We start from the raw sequence: 9,954 nt of genomic DNA on the forward strand, positions 1-9,954 counted from the left end.
AGGAGTGCAGCTTCTGAAGAAGGAACCAGCAATTTTCTATATATCCATCCTAGGGTGCTGTGTATTTTTGTACGTAGTAATGATTTAATCACACTGGGAAGGTAGAATCAGTCAAAAATCTTCACTGAAACAACCTGCTTATTATTCCTGGTTGGTTTAACCCAGATAGAAACTAGTTATTGCACTACCTTTGTCTCCTGCATTAGTTTCATTGCGGTGACTATATCTGTGCTATCTGTCCTCTTATTGAGGTTCACTAGATGATATTGTATCCCATTTTTCAATTGTTATTTCTGGTGAAATTTCTGGTGAAATATTCCATATTGGCAATATTCTTTAGAGAATGTATTTCAGGAAGCTTAAGACAGAAATCAATCAGTCACGTCTAACAATGAAAATGGGTGCCACTATTTTTCTCATTTAAAAAGTCAAGTCTGTTGAAGTGTGCAGTTTATAGTCCTTAGCATCTCTGCACATCTGTGCAGACTATAAAATCTGTCCAGTGGAAAAATAGAGAGCCCAACAACACTAGCTGTGATATTGTCATAGCTTGTATCATAATATATACACATAACAAGAGAAAATTATTATTATTTGCATAACACTACATCATTTCTTAGAGTTTTCTGGCCTTTTATTGCTTGGCTTGACAACTTTGCTGTTTGAGCATGCTGGTTTTTGTTTTTGTTGCATTTTTTTTTCTTTGTTTTTCCTAGTAATTACCCCTAATACAAGAAAAAGGTAGGGTTTTGAGTTAGCTTGATTTGGACTTGAATGTGTGGAAGAAAATTAACAGGGTTAATCTTGGAGTAATTGATTTATTTACAGACATATACTCAAAGTCCCATTACTCTTCATAGCAATATAAACATGCAGAATTACTGCACTCACAAGAGTCCCACACCAACATTTTCCTCCTCAGTGAGGTACACAGCTTTCCATCTCTTGATCTCCATTCCTTAAAACAAACAAAAACATCTATAGTCCTCCACAGTTTTCTTCTTTCATACAGTTTATTAGACTGACAATCACTCTAAACTGAATATATACAACCAATTTCTGAAAGTGCAAGATCATAATTTGTAGATCTTACAAGTGTAAGATTTAACTTTTGTTTTAATAAATTTATTGAAGTTATTGAAAACCAAGCTAGCAATTAAGAGTTTAGCTGAAAATGTGTGAATTTTCTCTGTATACACAAGAAGTCTGCTTTGAAAACAGGGTGTCTTAAGATGTCTCAGGCTAAGCCTTGAAATTAGCCTGTTATTTTGAAAGAGCTTGCCTGCAAATAATAACATTCAAAGTCTTTGTTACAGTTTTAATATCAACAAAGTTTTGGAAATTTCAAATGCAGTGAGTTGGAGCAGTGGAAGACCCAGAAAGACTCATTATAAATCTAGAAATGTTTCTGAGGCATCGTTTGCCCTCACCTTTGTGGGTGGCTTACATGAAAAGTAACCAGAAAATATGTTCTTCCATCTCAAGAGAGCAGCAGGGGGTAGAAAAATAGTGAAAGTGAACATCAGATGTATTTTTGAAAGGGAAGATGATAATTGAATAGTACCTCAGGAAGCAGAAAGAGATTTAGCAACAAGTTAGTTGGTCAAATTCATTTATCTGACCAAAGAATAAAATGAAAAGTAACACTTAAGTAATTCTAGTTTCCCTGATAAAATGCATATCTTGACAAATACCAAATTAAACAACTAATTTATATAAAATATGTCTCTCTATTTTTCCCCTAGTGCTCTCATATTTTATTTTATGAACCCAGTAACATTTTCAAGTGTGCAGTCAATGCAGAAAGATGACACATTTGATCTGTAGCCATATTTGAAAATTCATCACTGGAAACTGAGGCCAGGAACACTTTTGAACGCCAGGATGCAGGACAGAGCCTGGATTTTAGAGAGCCCCTAGCAGAATGCATATATCTGTAATAGCTGCAAGTTAGATTTCAGCTCCATGCTTTTCCTTTGATGAGGTCAATTATACCAACCAAGTAAATGACTCAGTATGTTTATTTATGGGAGCATTTGACAAGAGAAATAGACCATTAAGACCACATTGCAGTGCACATGTATACAAAGCTACCTCAAGTATTCCAAAGGCTGTTACAAGGCTATAGAAAGAAGCTTTGCCAAGGCACCCAGCTCAAGCTGAACAGCTGTGCTTTTGTTGCCGCAGACATGAGTGAATTCCTAGCAGCAGATTACCCATGTTACCCATCAGTCAGTCACTTTCCATGAGTTTGAACAAAGACACCTGGTCTTGTTGTTGTCACAGCATTGTTCCACTCTGTCAAACTATGCTTTCCTGACGGCTTTCAGATCCAAGAGCTTGCAGCAGGACAATATGGAACTGCAATGATGAGGATATTCTTCGCAAAAATTATTTCCTTGATGCAAACAGAGCTGTACTTCAGCCATATGCAGTACATGTCTTCCTCTTCTCAGAGGATTTAACTTTTAATTTTATTTTCCTACTGCATCACATCACTTTAATGCAGAAGTAAATTATTATTTCTAATCCCACACACTCTCCATAAAGAACACAAAATCACACAGAGAAGTGTTCAGAACTTCAACAACATCAGATGCCTTTTAATCCTTGTTTCCCTTCAACATATATGTTATGATTCATTTTTAATTATAAACTTATTTTCCACAAGATCTCTGCTTAAATCAGAAACTCAGAAATGACAGTAAACGTTTCCTGGTTGACTAGTCAATATTTTCCTTCCTATTCACCAGTCATTTTGTGACCTCAAATTTTATTTACTACCTGCTGTTCAGGCTCTGCCATGAAGACAGAATTAGTAATTCCCTTAATAGATTTTTCTATAGCCCTCATTATTCTGGCATCCAAGTACTTAACAAACCTTCCCCCTTGCCAGAAAAAAAACCAAAAAACAAACAACAACAACAAAAAACAAACAAACCAACAAACAAAAAAAAACCCCAAAAAACAAAACAAACAAACAAAAAAAAACCACCCAAAAAAACAAAACCAAAAAAAAAACCAAAAAAACCCAACCAAACAAACAAAAAAGTAATGGCTACAAAAATCTCATGAGATGAAAAAATATCTGTACCATTTTACAGGCCTGGAACTGAGGACAAAAATGTTAAGATGTGTGGAACTTCAGAGTAACCAAATTCAGGCAGGTGTGCATCTCTCCATACACCACTGCACCTTGCCTCTCCATACAGTTCCTTAGAACAGTTTTATCTCCAACTCTTGCAACGATGTTATCATTACATGAAGATAAGCTTTATTATTCCAACAGACCTTCTGTACAGCAAAATAATTGCACCTGATTATGTCTGATTCTTATGGTTATTTTTTCTATAAGGTTTTGAGTAAAGAGAGCCTGACCTTATGGTACCAACCTCTCACTGGAAGCACTGGTTTATGACTTCCTCCTTGAACTGTACCAGTGGCTCCCTCCAAAGACCCTGCAGGCACTAAAAGATCCATCCTGATGGCAAGTTTTTTCCTGAATGCTCTAAAAAATCCTCAATTTTCAAAATTCAAGAACTACCTTGAGGAAGAAAAAGGAGCCAACTTTATTAGTTTGAGGTATTCATCCTTCTCTCTCAGCCCCCTGAAGAAAATGGCCATAAAAGATGGAAGCTGAGTATAGCACAGCAAGAGTTGAGAAGCAACTAAGCATTACTGCTGAATAGCAGGCAGAATCAACACACATTATTTCTCCATCTCACTAAAGGATTCCTTTTATTCCCAAAAAATAAGAGCTAAAGGCAGTTCCATAGTAAGATATTATTCCTCCCTGCTTATTCCTAAACAAAGCATGTTTAAGAAGCAAGTTACACCCAGCCTTTTGCTGCCTCGGTGAATAGACAGAAATCAGAGATGGCACATGGTTCTTTCACCAGCTTCCTTCATTTTACAGATATTTTTAGTTTTTAAGCTGCAGTAAGTACATAGATGCCTTACACTGAATTCATAGATTCACTGTCTGTAAATAAGGTATCTCACTTCCATTATTTGTACACAATCAGGAGCTATGGGACTCATACACCTTATCCAGGAAAAGATTAGTCAACATCTAGAACAACATATTCACTGACTACACAGCCTTTATAGCTAGGCTTCATGCTCCAAGTTTTGAAGACAGAAAAGATGACTGTGTTAGTTTACTTTCAAAGCATAAGCAATCAGACCATCATCAAGTCTAAAATATCAGCATCCATATTTCTAGGCAAAAAAGCCTAGTTAAAAGTTGCCAGCATATTCAGCACTACAGAACAAAGTAGCCCTCTTCAACCCATCCAATTTAATGAAAAAACCCATCCAGTTCCTACTTACAATTATGCAAATCTTTAGGAGATGTCCACTTTAAAAAAGAATTCTTGAACATTAACCTAGTCACAAACAATTAATTTTCCCCATATTTTAGGTTAAATCCCCTTTGCTTCTGTTCATCAAGTCAGTCCTGTCTTTTGTCCTTGAAATGTAGGATAGAGATGCCAATAACAGTACATAAATTCTCTAGCCACTGCAACAGTAAATATAATATCTGGGAGCCTGGACTAAGCAAAAGCCTGTTAAAAACAGGAGAACAGTACAGGTGTGGCATTAGCAGAGCTAATGAGCAGCACATGTTTTCAGTTAAAACCCTTAATTTAGAACCAGGAGAAGCCTCAGGAATGGAGATAACAGGTAATCAATGACCCTGTCAACTAAGAAATCAAGATTGGAACTCAGTTTTATTGCTAGTGTATTGCCAGGCCAGTACATACTGTTTTTTATTAATTCCATGGAGAAAAAAATGATGCTTTTATAATTACATCATCTACAAAGAATTTCCAAGAGAAACAGCAGGCTGAAGAAAAGGCTTTGAATGGTTGCATACAGCCATAGTGTTTTACCCGGTGATAGATCTTGTTAGCTTATCTTACCTAGAGGCTAAGAACAGGAGGAGTATAATAGAGACTGAATAAAATTGTCTTGTATATGCCCATTAATTCTCCCATCTTGGGTTTAACTTGTGTCATTAAATTACATGCCAAAATGATAAAAAAATTATTCATGTGATCAGAAGAGGTTTGGTCTTGTTCCACTGCTGCACAGACGACTAAAAGTCCAGCAGATTTCTGTACTCTCATGCTGCATCTTCTGATAATGAAGAGAAAGCATGTGGGCAGCCCACTGTGGCAGAGAACTCAAAACAGCAATTAATAGGCAATTGCTTCCAGCTTATTCTTCTGTTTCATCCTCTTAGAGATGGAGAAGAAAGGATGGAGCACAGATTCACAAAGAAACAGGAAAATGTAGAGACAAGACACAAAAAAGGGGACAAATAAAATGTGAGAGCCCTCCAAAGCAGGAGGAAGCATCTACACATATATGTCTGTTTGTTTAAAGTACCTTTGCCCTTTCCTAGGGGCTTTCACAGGACAGATTTTAAAACCTTTTCCTAAGGATGCCAGCATTGCTCCTACAAAGGAACAGGAGATTCTGGAAAACAACCTTAGCATGATGGAAGGAGCATTTACACCTGGAAACATCTTTATACCTTTCTACTCCTAGGTTCCCTCGCTATTACCAAGTGGAAAGGATTGCAGAAGTGGTATTGCGCCATTGCATAGTCAAAACCTATGCTGCATTTAAAGAGAGGCTTCAGGGAAATCTCTGCTGAGACACCCTTGGCTGGGGTCATCGAGTTTGGCAGCACAGACCCACTCTGGCTCTGCAGGCATTTGTTGCCTCCTGCCATCCAGCAGTTGGGATGGGCTTCCTAATTTATGGAAGGGTGGCTAATTTCCAAGGTAAACAGGGACAAATTTAACTTCTAGTGTCAAAGAGGATCACAAATTACAGAAATTAACACCCAAGTCATTATGAGCTAGGTGCCGAAATATTGAATATGATGGTAGAAGAGGTCAAATTGCTGCTTTAATGAGTTTCTGGAATGTGGATTCTGCTTGAAGGGAGGCTACATATGCAGTATATGTGAAAAGAATATCTCTCCAACCCCTGGTTGCTCAACACTAATGCAGTCAGAGAGGCATTACATGTCACGATGCCTCTCTGACTGCATTAACTTTACTAGGAACTAGGCAGAGATATTGGCAGGTCTGCACATCATTTCATCAGATAATCCATTCTTCCTTGCTTAAAGCAAGTATTTAAAGCCTACAAAAATGATTTGCATTTCTGGGTCAGAGAAACACAGGTGACAGGCTGATGAGAGGCTTATGCCTCATAAATATCCCCATGCTTTCTTAATATATTTAGTAGATTTTAAAGGTCTTATATAAGCAAAGGTGGCATTTTCATCAATACTCTGTTGACAAATATGTAGTTGTTCCTTGATTACTGTCTGGATACTTTTTCTCTTTTGCTAATAATTTCATTAGAAATAGTCTTGGGAGAATCCCCTGGGGTTTTTTGTTCTGGTCCATAGAAATAAATTGCTTTTGTAAAATGGTGCAGAAATGACTGTCTTGCAAGTGTGGGAAATTATTTCTCTAGCTTTTATTTTTACATAAACATGTTTTTAGAAAGATAGATTGCTTTATCTGGGATTTCTTCAAAATATATTAAATGCCATAAATCTTTGTCTATAGAGATCATATTTAGGAGAGTTGGATTCTAAACGAGTAGATTTTATTAATGCAGAGAAGTTGAAAACAGTCATGACAAAAGATCTTTTAGAAGTGACTGCAAATGAAATGTTTGTGCTAAACTTTTCTTGTGACCCCCCTTACCACATATCCAATCTTTATTCAATCCCACTTATTAAAAATGGAAAGGTTTGCTTTTTCCTAAATAAGGCATTTTTCACATATTAAACTTTCTTGTAGAGTATTAGATTTTTGCATCATCTCATCTGTGGATATTTGCCAGAATATTTAGTTCATGTGTTTCTCTAGCTAGATAAAGAGATAATGACCAATAACTTTAGCTATCAGCCTGAAGATCAATAAAAAGCCATCAGGTGAATAATTAAACTCTGTAGATATTTGTTTTTGTTGTAAGCATGACTAGAGCATAACTCCTACATACAAATAAATAATATTATAATATAATATTAATAAGTAATTATTATATAACATCTAAGCATTATATTATAATATCAATAAGTAATATAATATTATGGCTATGGATTCTAATAAACAAAGGCAGTGACAACTGTAAGGCTTAGTAATTTCAGTCCTGTATGCTTTTATTTGATTCTCCCAGTGCTCACCTAACTCAGACCATTTTCTTCACCACAACTGCTGGAGGGAATTATAAAATGCAGGAACGTGCAATTCTGTCTGTTTCAGCAGCAGGCTCACAATGAAGTTCAAGGATGCTGATGACCTCAAAAGTTACTTGTGTATGAGATTAAAAAGTGTTCCCTTGGTTTTCTGCCACAGTAGTGTTAGGCATACGTATGCTTAATTCTTGGATCATAAAAAATAAGCTATTAGCTCCTTGGTTAAAGACAAGTCATAAGTTCTGCAAAAATTTGTCTGATCAGAATCTGCCTGTTAGATCAGAATTAATCTCAGCAGAATCTCTGAGACTAGGTGCAGAGGAAAACATGAGCTTCTACAGAGTAAAGGACTGCAAGGAATTTTCTTGATTAAAATGAAAATAAATAATGTTGCCAACATCTACAGATAAAGGATATAACATTTTCTCTCACTTCTAGTAACTTCTCCAGTGTCTTCAAAATACTTCTTTCTTAAATAGTTTATTTGTTCTATTTAGTGTGCCTACTAGGTTATCCAATTTTTCATTTTGTGGTTTTATTGTTTATTATGTTGTGCTTTTAAAATGGTTATTTTTAATGCATTAATTGCATTTAAAACAATATTATTAGTTAGATGTGACAGGATGAACTGCTCTATTTTTCTGTTATTAATTATTTTCTGTTATATTCTGCAAATGTGTGCATTTCAGAATAAATTTTACTTTCCCCTCAGGGTATATCTAATATTATCTTAGATTTAAGGTGTGATTTCAGCATCAACTCTGTACCTGAAATAAATAAGAACTTCTGCTCTTACTACTACTACCACTGCTACTACTACTAAAATTATTTGGGTCTTATTTTAACTTGTCAGTGCAGCATATTGAGACTTATCTATATTTGTTCTGCCATGAAATAGTGTTAGCTGCAATAACAATCATCTAAAAGTTAAGATACTACTGCCTAAATTTTTTCAGCTTTACTCTGTGGATATCACACATGGCTAAGGTTTAAGAAACTTAAACCTTAAGTAGTAGGTTTTGTGAATGGGGGCAAGTGAAGTCTGCAGTGGAGTTCTCAAACATTAGCTGTAAACTGATGAACAGAAAATAGCCCTGGGCACAAATATTGTAAGAATAATAGCACACTGGCACCACCAGCAAGGAACTCCACTTGCTGAAGGGCCTGGAAGGCTGATCCTTTCTGCTTAAGACAGATGCTGTAGACTTTTGTACCCAAAAGCAGCCAGTGGTCAGATTGTATCAGCAATACTCATGATCAACAGAGAAAGGATGAGAGGTGGGCATCAGGGAGATAGGATGCAAGACCATCCTTTACAGGGCAATATAATTTTGAAATGAGGTTAAGTCCACGTCTGAAATTTCAGTGTTTGTGACTTTTCCAAGTGGTTTTATGTAAACAGCATATTTTCACAAAAATTAATAGAACCTCAAGAGTGAGTTAATCATTGCAAAACAGGAATCCTTCACTTACAAATACTCCTGCCTCAAAAGACTGTTATGGTTTGACACTGGCCAAACACCAGGCACCCATGAGAGTTGCTCACTCACCCTCCCCTTGCACAACTGGGTAGAGAAAAAAAACCCAAAGGGTTCACGAGTTAAGATAAGGACCAACCAGGAGAAAATACTTCAAAGGCAAAACAGGCTCAACGTAAAGTTGCAAAGTGAGTTTATAACTAACACAATCAGAGGAGGATAATGAGAAGCAAAATAACCCCTTAAAACAACTTTTCTCCTCCAGTTCCTCCCTCCTTCCCACTGACAGTGTGAGGAGATAGGGCATGGTGTTTTTGGGTCAGTTCATCACAGAGATTTTCTTCCCCTCCTCTGGAGTAGGAGTCCTTCTCCTGTGAGGTTGTGGGATCCCTCCCACAGGAGACAGTTCTCCGTGAACTTCCCTGGCGTGGGTCCACTCTCAGGAGCAGCAGCCCTACTGCACCTGCTGCAGCGTGAGTCCCTCCCATGGGCACACACTCCTCCCCCAGATGCTGTGGTGTGGGTCACTCTTCCACAGTGTGCAGTCCTCCAAGGCCAGGCTGCTCCAGCCTGGAAGCAGGGCCCCCTCTCTCCACCAGCTGTCCCACTGGATCACAGCCTTCTCCAAGCATCCACCCACTCCGCATGGGCACATCTCCCATGGGATGGAAGGTACCCGAGCCTGGTCACTGGGAAAAGCTCTCTGTGTCCTAAGTTCAGATATAAATTTTAAGCTAGTTGTTTCTACATGATTTCATTATCTCAGGGCTTTGGGAAGGAAGGAAGCAACACAAGCATTTGTAAGTTCTAGAAACCCTGCAGAAGTGAACACGCCAGCAGCAGAACAGAAGTGTGGAGGTGTACTAGGGGTGCACAGAAACACACAGTATTTTGCCTAAATCTTATGAAGTGCTGACATGGGTTTCTGTAGCACACATGGACTGATTTCACAGTTTATTTATAATGTGAGTGTAGGCCCAATTTATACTGCACTTTAAATAAGCTTCACCATAAGATGAACTCACCAGTTCATTCTCAAAGAGAAACTTACCAGTTCTGATTTAAGGTCAGAGTTCCTGATAGTTATAAATGTTAGAAGCTTTCTTAGTCACGAGAAATAGCATATGAACTCAGAAAAATAAAAATTTTGGAAGTGTTTCTCACATCCTTCCCCAAATAGCCATCTAGCCCATAAAGAGTGCTGCATAAAGAGTAAATTAATATTAGTGATGATATCCACTTGCA

This window comes from Passer domesticus, chromosome 1 (assembly GCF_036417665.1).
Source record: "Passer domesticus isolate bPasDom1 chromosome 1, bPasDom1.hap1, whole genome shotgun sequence".
NCBI lineage: Eukaryota > Metazoa > Chordata > Aves > Passeriformes > Passeridae > Passer > Passer domesticus.